Source organism: Sceloporus occidentalis, unplaced genomic scaffold, assembly GCF_023333645.1.
Source record: "Sceloporus occidentalis isolate IW3139 unplaced genomic scaffold, rSceOcc1.0.p SCAF_3, whole genome shotgun sequence".
NCBI lineage: Eukaryota > Metazoa > Chordata > Lepidosauria > Squamata > Phrynosomatidae > Sceloporus > Sceloporus occidentalis.
Window position 1 is genome coordinate 173,601,391 of NW_028316983.1, and position 15,788 is coordinate 173,617,178.

At 43.4% G+C, this 15,788-nt stretch overlaps 1 protein-coding gene across 1 annotated transcript in view; it reads left to right on the top strand.

Moving 5' to 3' along the window:
• Window positions 1-6,352: 6,352 nt before the first annotated feature.
• MBP (myelin basic protein) overlaps window positions 6,353-15,788 on the top strand; it is a 138,425-nt gene continuing 128,989 nt past the window's right edge. Inside the window, exon 1 of the mRNA XM_089516909.1 lies at window positions 6,353-6,528. The gene's annotated coding sequence lies outside the window, so the exon portion shown is untranslated. The remainder of the gene's footprint in view (window positions 6,529-15,788) is intronic.

Sequence of the window (15,788 nt, forward strand, 5' to 3'; positions counted from 1 at the left end):
CTTACGTCAAGATGGTGTCCCCCGTATGGATGGGAGGCCACCATTAGGCCGCTGCCGTGCCATGCTAGCATTCCTGAGCATGCGGTTGTTGGTATCGGCAGCAGCATGCTGCTTTTGGCCCATCTGTCCTGGGCCAAAATCTGCTTTCCAGATGGATGGTGGGTAATTTAAAGGCTCAGCTTGGTGGACATCCAAGATGGTACTTTCAGACAGAGGACAACTGCCTAGCAGCCCTTCTAATAGAAGACTGTAAAACAGGAGATATGGCCATTCTAGAAAGCTCTCAGGATCAGATACAAAGTGCATGGGAATATGTATCCACCATCATTAACAAGAGAAATAACCTTAAGAGAAATAACCCATGTTTGTTACATTACTATCTAGCTAAAGTTTTCTGGGAGCTATACAGATAGTTTAGACATATAAAAGAAAATCTGAAGAATGAAATAGAACAAAACAAAACTAGCTACAATGGGTTTTAAAGATGTCCTAACACAGAACAATATAATAAGAATGAGGAGCAAAAATAAAAGAGTGCAACGTTTGTTCTTTCAGCACTAAAACGGCTGGGAAAATAAACAAAGGTTTTTATCTGTGTCCAGAAGACCATAATGTAGGAGCTCAGTGAACTTTTCCATGGAGATCATTCAACAGATAGAGTGCTACCACTGAAAAAGACCCCTCTCTTGTAGGCATCCACCTCACCTCATTGGGTAGGGGCATAACAAAGCTGAGTGCCTCAGATGACAATGAGGAAAACCTACATTCTGGGTGAATTTCAAGTGTAGACTCATCAGCATTTCCTGCTATGCAATTCCTTTCCTCTATTTCCTGTCATTACAAAGGGACTTCCCTGGAAGAGGGCAAAATAAAATAAAAAACACAGTAGTCAGATTAGACCAGGACCACTGAATTGGTGTCAAGTCTGCCCCATCCCAGCCCAGGGGTGTTGACCTGTGTAGTCCAAACAGAATGATGTGAGAGGAGGGAAAACATGGGCTGTGCGGACAGCCCCACAGAAAACATGGCAGACTGAAATCCTATGAACACTCAGTTGGAAGTGACTCCTCATTTTTTAGAAGAAAAGATCACCCTCTTTAAACATCAGCTCCACCGCTGAAAAAGCAACTTCTACAAAGCTAACATAGATCCTTTATATATTTATTTGTCAGACAAATATCTAACTTGTGTAAGATTTAAAGAAGCTTACAGTAATGTTGCATTAAACCATATAATTAAAGTACAAGATAATATCAACATTTCGAGCACATTTTAATTGAAGGTACAATTTAAACAATTAGACACAATGCGGCACATATCTTTTGTTTGTTATGAGAGGCAACACAGTGGTTAGTTAGAAGAATAACAAGGCTAATACCAAGGCATACAAGTATGAACATAACACAAATATGCAAAATATTTGATAAGTGTCTGAGTAAAGGAAGGCTAGGCTTTTGGAGGACCTAAGATCTGAAAGCTTATACTACCACTGTATGTCTCCCAACAATTTTATATTGTTTCTGTCCTAACTAATTTTTATGTTATTGGGGTTTCTTAAACAAAGCCAAAAACAATTAAATCTGCCCAAGAACTGAAACTGTGACATCAAAACCAAATCTTTAACTGCATTCCTCACATTTTACATAAAATATATGTGCTTTGCAAAGCATTATGTGAATTAGCTGTCAAAGGAACTGAGTTGTGTTGCCGTGCACTTGCCAAAGCATGTTCTTTGCTTTTCTGATCTTCTTTCCTAGGACCTTACAATAACTCAACTTCTCCAGTATATCAAGCTGGAATGTTTGCCCTGAAGTGTAACTGTAGCTTGAAATATATTCATGTAACAGCTCAGATGTAAAGTCTTATATGCAGATCCTGTAGGAGAATTATATTTCACTATTTTTAAATAGATTAAAATATGGTTATTTATTGTCAGACTTTATTCCATTCTTTTGATATCATTGCTTTTTGAAAAAGTAGGATGAATAAGTATGATGTAAACATTATTTCTTATTATTAATAATAAATGGCAAATTATAAAATAAATATTACTGTAATATGGGCATATGGTCACTGTACGTATACCTTATGTGTTTGACTTTTGCACAGACATACACAGAGTGTATTTCTTGTATGCTATGACGTTTGCACTGCACTATTTACATAGGCTTGGATCCTACAAAGTCCCAGCTAGAGCAGACTCACTGATATATCTAAGGGCTAGGATTTCTTATGGAATTTATCTAAGTGTTGGTGCATTCAATATGTAACAGGATTCAGGCCATACACTGTTTATCCCACATAAAATGTAAAGTGTGAAATATTTGAGGTTATTCAGTTGATGAAGTGGTCTTTAAAGCCCACAAAACCTTAGGAATGGTAAAGAATATCTATCTATCTATCTATCTATCTATCTATCTATCTATCTATCTATCATCTATCTATCTATCATCCATCCATCTGTTATTTCCTGCCTTTCTACCAGACTGTTAAAAACAGATTAAAAACAGTATACAGATCATAATGTGTGTGTATCCCGTTCATATTATAAACATCATTAAAAGAAAAACAGTTTAAAAACATTTAAATCATAGCAAATGAGGAAAACATTCAACACACCCATTTTAAAAAAATCCTTTTGTATCAACCAGAGAGGAAAGTGTTTCTAAATAAGAAAGTCTTTGCCTATTGGTGCAAGTAGGGCAGAGAGGAGTCAACCTAGCTTCCCTTGGAAGGGATGCCACAGTCTGAGCTGCCTCTGAGAAGGCCTCTCTCCTCTGCTCACCAAACATTCCTCTGAAGGTGGTGAGACTGAGAGGAAGCTTCCCTTTCAGTATCTCAATATCTGGGCAGACTCAAATGGGAAGATCCATGCAGGCTTTCTGACAGTAGAGATCCAAGCTACTTAGGGTTTTGTAAGTCATGGCCAGCGCATTGACTTGTTCTATCTGGAATTTCATTGAAGCTGAAGTTCTCAGTACAATTATTAATTTTGCTCCTAGATGTAAGACACAGGGAACCTTGCCTTGGAAATTTACACATTTACAAGCCCTATTATGAATTCTGGAAAAATAAAATAAAAACATGCAAAAGCATTTTTAAAATGCAAATGGATAAAAATGCATGGAATTTAAAAAACATGCACAAAGATATTTCAGTCCATGGGTAAAATATTGCCAATATGCATAAACCGGGGTGGGGGGGAGGGAATGCATATAATAAATGTTTTCAAATTTATATGCAGGAAGAAAAAAAACGGGGGGGAGGGGTAAGTACTGCAAACTAACAGAAGTAAAAGTTGAGACAAAAGAAAGTGGAATTGGGAGAAGCAGAGTGACATCCAGCCAGAACGATTCACATCCCTGTCACAATAAGAGTACGGTCCTTTACATGGCTACTCAAAAGTTAAGTAAATGGAGATTTCTCCCAGCAGAAAGGGCCATAATTATGTAAGTCTTTAAGATACCACAAATAGTACTTGCATGATTTAACAGCAATATGTGTTTTTTGTGTAAACAGTAACAATCGCCCATGTGTTTGGTTAAGGGATTGGAGGGGTGGGTTATATAATGAGAATTTCAGATCATCTGAGCACATAAAGCCTATGGTGCATATACACTGTAGAAATAATGCAGTTTGACACAACTGTAAGTGCCATAGTGCCATCATGTGGAATTCTGGGATTTGTAGTTTTACAAAGTCTTTAGCTTTCTCTGCCAGAGAGTCCTGGTGTCTCACAAAATTACAAATCTCAGGATTCTGTAGGATGAAGTGATGGCAGTTAAAGTGGTGTCAAACTGCATTATTTCTACAGTTCGGATACACCCTCATTAATTTTTCACCTTCTCCTTTTTCATTAGCTGCAATTACTTTAGCTTATTCACCTTTACTCATACTGTGACTAATTTCAGAGACTTATTCATAGAAGCAACCTTCACTCTGGGATCAGGTGAAAGTGAGAAAGACCTGGCTGCCACCTGCAATGTCAGTGCATCCAGTTTCTGCAGATAAGTATATTCCAGACAGAAGTGGTTGACCTTTACTGTTGTGTTACTAATATCTTCCAGTTACTGAAGGAGGATCAGTAAAAGCGAGCATTCCTTTGGAGGTTTTCAGTCCCTTCGATCAAGGCATTAACTATTATAAAAAACAAAACAGGGTACAGATGGGATTTTTTTTTCAAGTTGTTAAAATAACAACATGCAGTTTGGCAAGAAAGAGGAAGGAAGCAAAGGAGGAAATGACTCTTGTATGCCAGATGAAAGGAACAGTGACAGTTGCAGAGCATTGGTGTCATCTTCTTATAGGTGACAGAACTCTGAAGAATTATTCATGTCTGCAAAACAAATATTCTGCAACATACAAAATTTGTATAGTAGGAGGATGTACCATATGTACTTGCCCAAGGGGGGTGGGTGGGAGGTGGCCTCCTATGTGTCCCACCAGTGAGGTCAATACACTGTCTTGGGACATGGGAGAGAGCACCTCAACACTGGAATGTTCTCCCCCTGGAGGCCCAACTGGTGCAAACACTTATCATTTAGGTGCCCGGTTAAAACTTGGCTGTTCACCAAAGTTTTGGGCCTCATTAATGCAACCCAAAGGCTGTTATTTATAATTATTGTTGTTTTAAATTAACCCTGTTTTAACTCATTATATTGTTTAATATGCTTTTAGTTTATTTAAACTATCTTACTGGTCCTGTTTAGCCTGCATCTTACTGTGTTTAGCCTATTGGCATTAATGCTACTGTAAACCACCCTGAGATCTCCTAATGGGGTAGAAATTTCTTTATTTAATAAATAAACAAATAAACTTATTATTTGAATTTATTTTTATTTTTATTTATTTAAATGTATTTAATAAACAAAAAAACAAATTCCTCTCTCTTCCCAACAGGTAGACAGGTGAGGAGGTTCAGAAAAAAAAAGCTAAGAGGTTCCTTTCCCATGCCAATGTGGACCATGGCCTGCTTATACTTTTAAATGAGGTTGGGCAAACATTTTGGTGAAGTCAGTTTGGTATCTAATTGCCACATGGATGATGCCTTCTTTTGCCCATCTGTTTTGGGCCAAGGAAAACTGCTTTTGACAACAGCTTAGCGTACAGGTTGTCTCTCCTATCTGCAACGACTGGGAGCAGAAAGGTTTTGGGTTTGTTTGTTTTTTTTAATTTTGAAATATTTGCTTATACATGATGCGATATCTTGAAGATGAAACTCAAGTCTAAACATGAAATTCATTTATGTTTTGTATACAACTTAGACACATAGTCTGAAGGTAAATTTATATACAATATTTTTAATAATTGTGCATAAAACAAAGTTTGTGTACACTGATAGCGAAGATGTCACTGTCTCCGTTACCCATGTAGACAATTTTGGATTTTGGAATATTTTGGATTTTGTCATTCTGGATAAGGAAGACTCAACCTGTAATATTTCTCTCCTTGTCCATACTAGTGGAAGGTTAATTGGATTCAAGTAAGCTGAGGGGCCTAAATACTCTACTGCACCAGATCCTGCCTAATCTTGGAAGCTAAGAAGGGTTAGCCCTGCTTAGTACCTGGAAGCAGAGACTGCCAAGGAATAGCAGGTGCCACGGAAAGAACTGGCAAAGGAACCTCTGAGCATTCCTTGCCTAAGGAAACCCTATGTGGGCTTTTTGGGCTACATGGCCACGTTCTAGAAGAGTTTCTTCCCTACGTTTGGCCAGCGTCTGTGGCTGGCATCTTCAGAGAAAAGCTTTTATTATTATTTGATAATAATAATAATAATAATAATAATAATAAATATGTATTTATATCCCGCCTCTTCCGTTTTGGTTTATACAAGGTAATACAAACAACAGAAAGCCCTGAAACCCCCAACCCTGAAGCTCCCTCCCAAAAATATAAGTTTACAAGAATAAAATTCATAGCAATAACATCAAAAGTATTTATGTATGTATGTATGTATTATGCGAGTCCCCAAAGGAAGGGCTCTGGGGGTTGGGCAAGAGCCCTGAAGCCCTGAATGGAGACCAAGGGAAGGGGTGGAGAGGGGCAGGTGTGGAGGCTTGCTGTCTTCCTCCTTCCTGGTTCTCTACTGAGGCAGAGATGGAGGCAGGCGGAGCCCCACCGGGGCCAAGGTGCGGCGCCGGCGGGAGGAGCCGCCTCTGAGGCGGGGAGGACGGAGGCCCCAGCAGCTGGAGGGAGGCAGGGAGGCTGGGCTCCCCTTGGCCCTGCTGCTGTCAGCCCTCCAGGAAGAGGGACTGGAGAAGGAAGCCACCTTCCCGCGCACCTGCTCCTCCTCACCGCGAGACCAGAGGCTCGCTTTCCCTGCTGCTGCTGCCTCCCATTCGCAAGCCTTGGCTCTCCTTCTCTGTCAGCGAGCAGCAGCAGCACCTGGGCTTCCCCGCCCCTGGCCTGGGCTGGGCTTCTCCCCTCTCGCCCCTCTTGGATGCCCCAGACCCCAGCCTCCTCCGCAGAGACCCCAACAAGGCGCCCAGAGAGGGCTTTTGTCTCCTGAAACTGGGCGGAAGGAGCCAGGTGAGTGAAGAGGAGCCTTTGTTGGGGCGGGGGTTAGTGGCCCCTTCCCCAGGTCCTCCTTTTCCCGGACGCAGCCCTCCAGGTCTCCAGCCTCCTCCATTTTGAGCCTGAGCACAAGAAGCGTGGGGGTTCTAGGCGGGTCTGGAGCCTTTTGTGGCTGGCATTGCCCCCCCCCCCCCCCAGACACACAGATATATTTGAATGGCCCTCCATTTTGGAGCTGCCTCGCCCTCCTTTGGGGGCCTCTTTGAAGGAGGAAGGGGAAAGGGGGCCAGGGGGGCTTTTGTGGGCCAAAGGCAGAGGCTTTGTGGAGAGAGAGAGAGAGAGAGATTTTTAATGTGTGTGTGTGTGTGTGTCAGGAGAGGGAGAGGACGCTGTGGGGACAACGGAAGGGCAGGTACAGAAGAGAGCACATTGCCTCGGTGTGTGTTTGTGTGTGTACTGTGTGTGTGTGTGTGTGTTTTGGCCGAGCAATGCAAGAAGGCGGCTCCAGGGTGAAGGTGAGTGGCAGCCCTTGCCTTCCCGCCTCCTTCCACCTTGCCTAGCCCTTCCCTTCCTCAGAGATAGGTTTTAGAGAGCAAGGGATGGGCAGGAGTAGGGGTGTGTGTTTGTGTCTGTCCCGTTTGAGGTTGACAGGTCCTGCCCCACACACCTGGGAGGGGAAGGGCTTGGCTTTGGGTTGTAGAGAGGGAGGGCAGAGGCCCTCATCCAAGGTGGTCAGATGGTCCTCACCGCAAAGGAGGATGAGATCCACGCACAATGGAGGACAGGACCAAAGAGAAGATCCAAGCACTCATGCCATTCATGCTTCTTAGCCAGGCTTTGAATGGAGGACATTTGGATACTCCTCCTGGACCAGAAGGTTGAAATATTGGGCAGGTCACCCTGCCCCCATTGCTTATCTCTTGTTGCTTACATGACCAAGTAATGGATGGAGTGTTTTGTAGAAGAGGAGGGGTGGCTCAGGGACGTAGCCAGGATTTTAGGAAGGGGGGGGGGGGCCCAGACTAATTGCCACCATTATAATGGGGCTTGAGCGCAGCGGCACAGCAGCACACACCATTCATTTTTCTAATGGAAGGAGGGTCCGGACCCCAAGAACCCCCCCCCCTTGGCTACGTCCCTGGGTGGCTGAGGGGAAGGCTGCATCTACACTGCACAATTCATGGGGTTTGACGCTTCCTTAAGGGCCATGTCTCAGTGCCACAGGACTCTGGGATTTGTAGTTTGGCAAGACCCTTACCCTTCTCTGTCACAGTAAACTACTCATCCCAGAATACTGTAGGATGGAGCCATGGCAGTCTCTGGTGGCACAGTAAACTACTCATCCCAGGATACCGTAGGATTGAGCCGTGGCAGTTTGAGGAGTGTTGTACTGCATTAATTCTGCGGTGTGGGACGCAGCCTAAAAGTTGGCTCAGTTTTGGTGACGTCTCAAGTACCATATATAGGCGGGTTATAGACCGCCAAAAAATACGTATTGAATACGTATTAGGGTTAGGAAGGGGCGGTGCTTCCACACACCCCTAACCCTAATACGTATTCAATACGTACAATATGGCAACGCCCGTTCCACACGGCCACCGCCATATTGACGTAATGGATGCTCTGCGTCCGCATGTGGTGCACCGGAAGTGACGCCAAGAGTGCACCCTTTGGCACTTGCGGCGCCTCTTCCGGGGCCCAAGAAGGAGCACGATTTCCGCACTCCTTCCTCTGAGCATCCGGGAGCCCCATGGTGTGGGAGCTGCGGCTCCCAGACGCCGCAAGCAGTGGCGGCGGGACAGCACTGCTTTTTGGCGGTATGTAACCCGCCATAGGGAGATGATAATAGCTAGAGGTTGCACTATTTGTCCCAGAGGACAGGAAAGCCTAAATTGTCGTGTTAGTCTCAATTAAGAGTAAATCCATTGAATCATCTGGATTTGCTGAGCTGTTGACTTACTGTGAAGTCAAAGGCTTTCGTGGCTGGCATCCAGAGTTTTCTGTGGGTTTTTCGGGCTATGTGGCCATGTTCTAGAAGAGTTTATTCCTGACATTTCACCAGCATCTGTGGCTGAAAACCCCACAAAAAACTATGTTGACTTACTATTCAGCAGTTGATTCGGTGGGCCTACTCTAGTTGGAACTAAGCAACAGAAGGCCAACCATGAAGTGTTGGCCCCAAAGATGTTCTGGGATACTAAGAGCTTGCATATTCCTCACCTTGACCAAGCTCAGTTGGTCTAGTCAAGAATATAATTTTAACTGTTGTTAAATTATGTCAGTTGTGTTTCTGACTCGGGTTGAATCCTACCCTCAACCAAAATTTGGTATTTGAGAAGAAATGGGGCTAATTTCTGGCTTTGAAGCTGCATCAGGTATAGACAACACAAGGGCCCTCCAAATGTTGTAGGGCCGTGCCTCCTATCATCCCCTGCATATCTAGTTAGGCAATAGATGGTGGGGTTTGCAGTCCATGTAAGATCTAGAATGTTGCCCTAACTTGCAAACACAAACATATATAATAATAACAATAACAATAACATGCTCATTTGGGTGGTGGGCAGATATCCTTGCACACTGCCTTTGCGGGGCTTGGTGGAACACCTTGGACGCTTGAGTGACAGGTAGTGAGGCATCTTGCTTGTGAGTCGGTTGAACATTTTGGTACACCTTTCTTCACCAAGTGTTTGAACTTGGGAACAAGTGCTGTGGTTGCTGCCAGGGCTGGTTTGTCACAGTTGCTGAAGGGCATAGCAGTCATGCCAGCTCATTTATGAAATGGTTCTCTGCATGGAGCAGCGCAGGCCTATGTGGATTATTTAATTGCTTGGCTTGGCCTTCGCTCAGCTCCTTCCTGACAGTTGCAATATGCTGATATTTTTATCCATCACCGCATACTGGGGGATTCATTCCTGCTTCAGAGTGATTATAAGTTAAGTGGAGCAGAATAAGGTAGAATTAAATAAATCATCATGCTATGAAAGATACGAGTTTCCCAACTCTTGCACATGTTAGCGAGATTGAAAATGAACACAGCCATAATTTTAGATCCCAAGACTGAATGTAGTGCTACTTCACTGAGAGCATTTCAGCTGTTTACGGGGTTTTATTGTTTAAACAATTGTTTGTTTTAGAATGTCTTTATTTTACTGGGTTGCTTTTTTGTAAGCTCTCTGGGAAGATACAAGTAGTTTAAAGAAGTGCTCATGATAAGAGTGTTTGGTTTGCTGTTGCCATGCTGTTTGGGGAAATATTTACAAACTAAAAGACAGTTTAGAAAACATGGTAACCTTTGAGTCATTTTGAGATCTCTTCTCCTTCTTCTTTTTTGCTGGAAGCCTACAGTACTTAGCACAGTACTCTTGCAGTTTTGAAACTGAAAGGCCAATTCATGTCAATGATAGAAATCAAAGAGTAAAATATTGCTTACTATTCTACTCCAAGATGGTTATTATGAGCACAGTCAATTTGGGCTGCAATAACATGGCCATTTACCAGGAAGTTAAGTGTTCACTGAACTCAATGATGTTTATCACACTATACTCTTAAAGTGCTACTATTCCACTTTGACTCCTCTAGCTGCCTCCTGTTGCATTGTGGGATTTTCAGTTTTAAGGAGGGGTATTTAGAATTCTCAGGCAGAGAAGTTCTCTGCCTGAGAATTCTAAATACCCCTCCTTAAAACTGCCAATACCAGAATGCAACAGGAGGCAGCTAGAGGAGTCAAACTGGAATTGTGGCACTTTAAGAGTATAGTGTGATTAGGGTTGCCATAGGTCCGGACCTCCAAAACGGGACAAATGTAGGACAAAATTTTCAAATGTAGGACACAATTTTTGAATAGGAGCCCCGGGCCTGGGCCCCGCCCTCGCTGCTGTGGTGACGGGGGCGGGGCTAAGGCGGGGAGGGAATACTCCTCCCAGGGAGGCTTTCCCCAGGCCTGGGCCCCGCCCTCGCTGCTGTGGCAATGGGCACGGGGCTAAGGCGGGGAGGGAATACTCCCCTCAGCCCGGGGGCGGGCGAAATCCCGGGGGCGGGGCCAAACCGGGGCGGGACCGTGCGGCCCCGCCCAAACCCGGGAAAGTCCCGCCCACCAGCGGGATATGACAACCCAAAGTGTGATAAACATCAATGAGACTTCCTTTTGATTAGACAGATTTTAGGACAGGCCAAAGCTGATTTCTGAAATTAATTACTGCTAATCTAATAATTATTGAACACAAACGTATGTGGTTTCACCCAAGGCTTTGTTAAGGATCAGATAATTTGATTGCTTTTCAAAACCACAAAGTAAGGAGTGTAAAGGTTATGGAATAGCCACACAATAGTTAAGCCAAAGTATATGTAATCAAAATAACCACATATTATTTGCCTACCTACACAGATTTTGAAATTATTATTATTATTATTATTACTAGACTAAAATTATTATTCTTAAGACAACAGCTCCCACAATCCCCCAGCCACATGGTCATGTAAATATGACACCAAATAAGTAAATAAATCAATATTATTGCAGTTAATGATTCAACTATAAAAGAACTGTAGATCAGTGCTTATTAGGATACTAGTGTGAGGAACTGCCATTGTTTTTCCTCCATTGTGCCAAGGTATTATTTCTTATATGCCTTTTCTGATTTATGGCAACCATAAGGCAAACCTATTACCCAAGATCACCCAGTGGGTTTCCATGGACTAGCAGGAAATCAGACCCTAATTTTCACAGTCGTAGCTCAATGTTCAAACCAAACTACACCACACTGCCTCTCCAGTATTATACCAGTGTGATATTTGTGCCTATTGGCTACAGCTGTTTCTTTCTCTCCTGGAAATTGTGTATAGACCAGAAACCAAATAGCTTGTGGACCAGCATCAGTATAGGGAGCACCACTGAGTTGCACTGTGGTAGATAATTTTAATCTTGTAGCCATTAAAGTGGACTCTCTCTCTCTCTCTCTCTCTCTCTCAGAGCCTATACAGACCGGCACTTTGTGCCGGCCTGTGGGTTGAGTCAGGGTGCAGCGTCCTCACACTGGATGCCCTAACTCTGCTCCCATGGTACCATTTTGGCACACACCAGCACTGAAGGAGTGTCATAAAGGTGTGCCGCCATGGCTATGGCGCCCCTTGGAGGGCGCAAAAAGGAGCTGCTTTTTGTGGCTCCTTGTAGTGCTCTCCAGAGGCCAGATTGGGCCCATGGCGTGAGGTTGCTGCAGCCCTGTCTGTCCAGTAAAGGGGCAGCTGCATGCCGCGCCTTAGGGGCAGTCTGGAGAGCCCCTCAGAATGATCACAGGGTTGTAGGTTATCCTGCAAGATTTAGAGTTCCTACTTTTGTTTCCAGAAGACTGTAGAGTTATAACCTTCACTTCATATTAAGACTAAGGCATGTGCATAGAGCAGATTTGAAATTGATCAGATGAGAAGACTGTTCTGAATAGTGGGAACCAACATGGTGCAATGGTTTGAATGTTGAACTAGGGCTCCAGAAGCCCTGGGTTCCAATCCCCACTCAGCCATGGAAAGCCACTGCGTGATATCAGGCAAGTCACATTCTCAGCCTCAGACAAATCCTGTGATAGGTTGCCTTAGAGTCTCCTTCAGTCGGAAATGAATTTAAGGCACACTGTTCAGTTGCAGTTAGGAGGCAGCCATTCCTCAGTGGACAACCATATATGCACAGTAAGAAACAGGTAAATTATCTGTCATCCTTTTCACCCTCCCCACATAGGTTTGGGAAAGTCTCATGCCTGCATCCATAGAGATGCGGTAGGCATCTCCCTGCTACTCGTTGGTGTAGTTAAGCAATGCAAATTGGTTAGTGGGCTGGTAGAAAGCATTCTTCTGTACAGTTTGTGGTTGTGGGCAAATTGGCATCTGTCTTGCTGCAAAAAACAGGTGCTTTGAGCATTCAGGTTGAGGAAGTCTCCATGCTATAGGGGTTTATTGGGAACAAGCCTCAAGGATCTTCTAATGCATTTCTAGCTGACCTCCTGTGGCCCAGCTACACATTTACTTTGCTGAGCACAGCTAGAGTACAAGAGGTTTCCCTATAAATTATGGTAATGAGAGAACATTTTAATGGTTTTGAAAGCCTGTCCCAAGGGTGGGTGTAGTGGGCTGTGCCTCTGCTGCCAAGCAAAAGGGTTTGGGAGTCATTGTTATCATAATGGCCAAATATTGAGCAGTGGTGTGAAAGAGCTTGAATTATTGACCTTGTTGGATCCTTTTTGCTTTGGTTTTGCAGTTTAAGGTTTGGAAAAGGCATGAAGACTGAGAACAGATGAGGTGATGAATTTGGCTCTGTTGCTTACTTCCTTGCAGAGTTCTCATTACAGTACTGTTAGGATAGAGATGGATCATGCTGTCACACTTTTATTTTCTTTGTTTACATCTGCACTATATAACCTTTGGGATGCTGTCTTCCATCAACTTCACCTGGTAGGGTTGCACATCAGCCCAAGGACTCCCCATATGTCCAGTGATGGGGATTTGAATTTTACCATCACCAAAGAATAAGTCTGGATAGCATTGGGGGGCAGTTCTAGCATTGGCTATGAGGGGATGCTGTACTCTAGCAGCAAAAGGGCTGGAATGCTTCTCTGCTGCATACCATTGGCACAGCAACTTCGGCTGCTGACAGTGGGATGTCAGTTGAATCCATCAAGAGGCTGGGCGGGTGGAAATTTGGAGCCTTTTCTGGCTATGTTTGGCCACATATGGACTCTCGTTCTGGGCTTTAGGTTGGGTTCGATTTCTCGGGTTGGCAGAAGGTGTTCCTGCCTGGGACAGCCTTTTGTGGAGGTAGCATAGGTCATGGATCTGGTGGGCTGCATAGCACTGAATTGGGAGTCTTTTGTGACCCAGGAGCACTGAGGGCATGCAGTGTGGCCATTGCGGGGGCCACATCGATTCAGCAGCTCCCGGTGACTAGGGGCTTAATAGCAAACATGCAATCGACTGCTTGCATGTCTTATCCAGGGGGCTTTTCGTGGCCCCTATATCATCCCAAAGCTTGGCCGTGACCAAGCAAATCGGTTCATTGACGAATCAGGGGTTGGGTGATGATCCAGATCCAGACCTCATGCTTTGGGCCAACCCTACCCCTGTGCTGTTTGGTTAATAAAGTTGTGGCCTTTCTTCCAATTCGCTGTCTTGGTCTTTTGTGGCTGCCTCCCTCCTCAGCAAAGCTTATGGTATAGTAGTAATGAGTGCCAGTGTGGGGCATCAAAAAACCCTTGGAGGCATGCAGAACTACAGCCAGTTCTAGAGCAGGATAGTTGGCAACCTTATTTCTGTTGAAAGCCACATTCCTTTGCAAGACACCTGTTGAGGGTCATATGTTGGTAGTGGGTGCAACTGAAAATGAGCAGTGGACTGGGCCATAGAGATCACTTTTCTTACATATATCTTTCTTTCAGCTTCTCTCTCTCTCTTTCTCCTTTCCCTGTCTTTTCTGAGTTTTGAGGGATGGAATAAATCATTCACACCAAGGGCATGAACAAGTTGCAGGTTAGTGATTTTTTGAAAATCAGACAGTAGTCTGACAGTTACCTATGGTCCAAAATTGGTAGTTGCTCACTTCTGGCCTACCTAGTAATGGAAGATACACCAATAAGCAACAAGCTGGAAAATAAAATGATTCAGGTCCAGCTTATCTGAAGGACCATATTCTCCCACACCAATCTGCCCATGTTTTTAGGATCTTTTGGGGAGGCCTCTCTCTCTCTCTCTCTCGATGTGTGTGTGTGCATGTTCCACCATCCTGACAGCTAATCTGGGGGGAATATGGGAAAGGGTCTTCTCAGTGACTGTTCCCAGACTCTGAAATTCCTTTTCCCAAGAGGGTAGACTGGCACCCTCAGAGGCTGAGTGAATGGGACTTTCCCAAGGTCACCCAGTGAGTTTACATGGCTGAGTCGAGATTTGAACCCTGGTCTCCAGAATCACTCCAATGCTTAAACCACTGCACCATCCTGGCTCTCAGTTTCTAGTGGCTGCTTTCTTTTAAATGGTTTATGTTTTTAAAAGATTCTAATTCTTTGATTGTTTAATTACTTTTTAAAATGTTTTGTGTTTGTTTTAACTGTTGTAAGCCTCCTTGAATTCCAAACTGGGGTAAAAACAGGATATAACGATAATAACAATAACCCATGCATTTAAGGTATTACTGGCCACTGTAGTAATATACCTTGAAGAAGCATTGTGACTCATCAAAGAAAGCTCACAGAGGACACTTGTCTTGACTGTAAGACATATTGATTGGCATTGCTGAATGGATAGAAAAAACCATGCAAGTGACCACTTCAGACTGAATTCTAAAATGGCCTCAAAGTGGTGAATAAAGCAACTAGTAGTGGCCTATTGTAGTTCTTAGAAGTAATGACTTCCATGACCTCAGTGCTAAAGAAGAGTTCTAATTGTCACCTTTCAAAGTACTTCAACATCACTTGAGTGAGTAATGGAGAAGTAATGAAGAGAACATTAGCAGTGTGGGAAGTATACTTGTCTGTACGGATACCTTCGAGGTGTTTGTCACAGGGATCTGCTCTTAAAAACAGTGTTCCTGTAATAGTCCTATATTTTGAACTAACATTAATTCATGACTAAACTCCACCATAGTACAGCTCTAATGATGCTTCCTGGCAACATCAGTAAAACTGTGTCAGATGATAAGAGCCTGCTAAAAGTATAGTGGGGAAGATGACAACACATGAAGGAAATACTGTTTCTACAAATATTGCCCAGATCTACCATAGAGAGGGAATCCGCCACAGAGAGGGAATCTACCACATTGTTTGTTGATAAGGAAACACATCTTTAATAGCTGTATAATTGGAGGATTTGTTTTGTTTTGTTTTGTTTTGTTTTGCTGGACTAGCTTTCCAAGAAAGTTAGAAAAAATTGAGATCTCGTTTTCTGTACTCTGTTGTTCTCCCTTTAAGCTTACTGTGACGTATGCTGAGCCTATCATAGTGTTTTCTTGGCAAGATTTATTCAGAGGAGGTTTGCCATGGCTTTCCTCCAATCTAACCTATAGAACCTGATATTATTGGTTGAGTCCCTTATCCTAAATGCTTGGGACCGGAGGCGTTTCAGGTTTTGGATTTATTTATTTTTTTGGATTTTGAATTTTTTTTAAAAAATGATGAGATATTTTGGAGATGGGACCTTTATTTCATATACTGTACAACTTATACACATAGCCTGAAGGTATTTTTATACACAATATTTTGAATAATTTTATGCATGAAACAAAGTTTGTGTAAACTGAACCA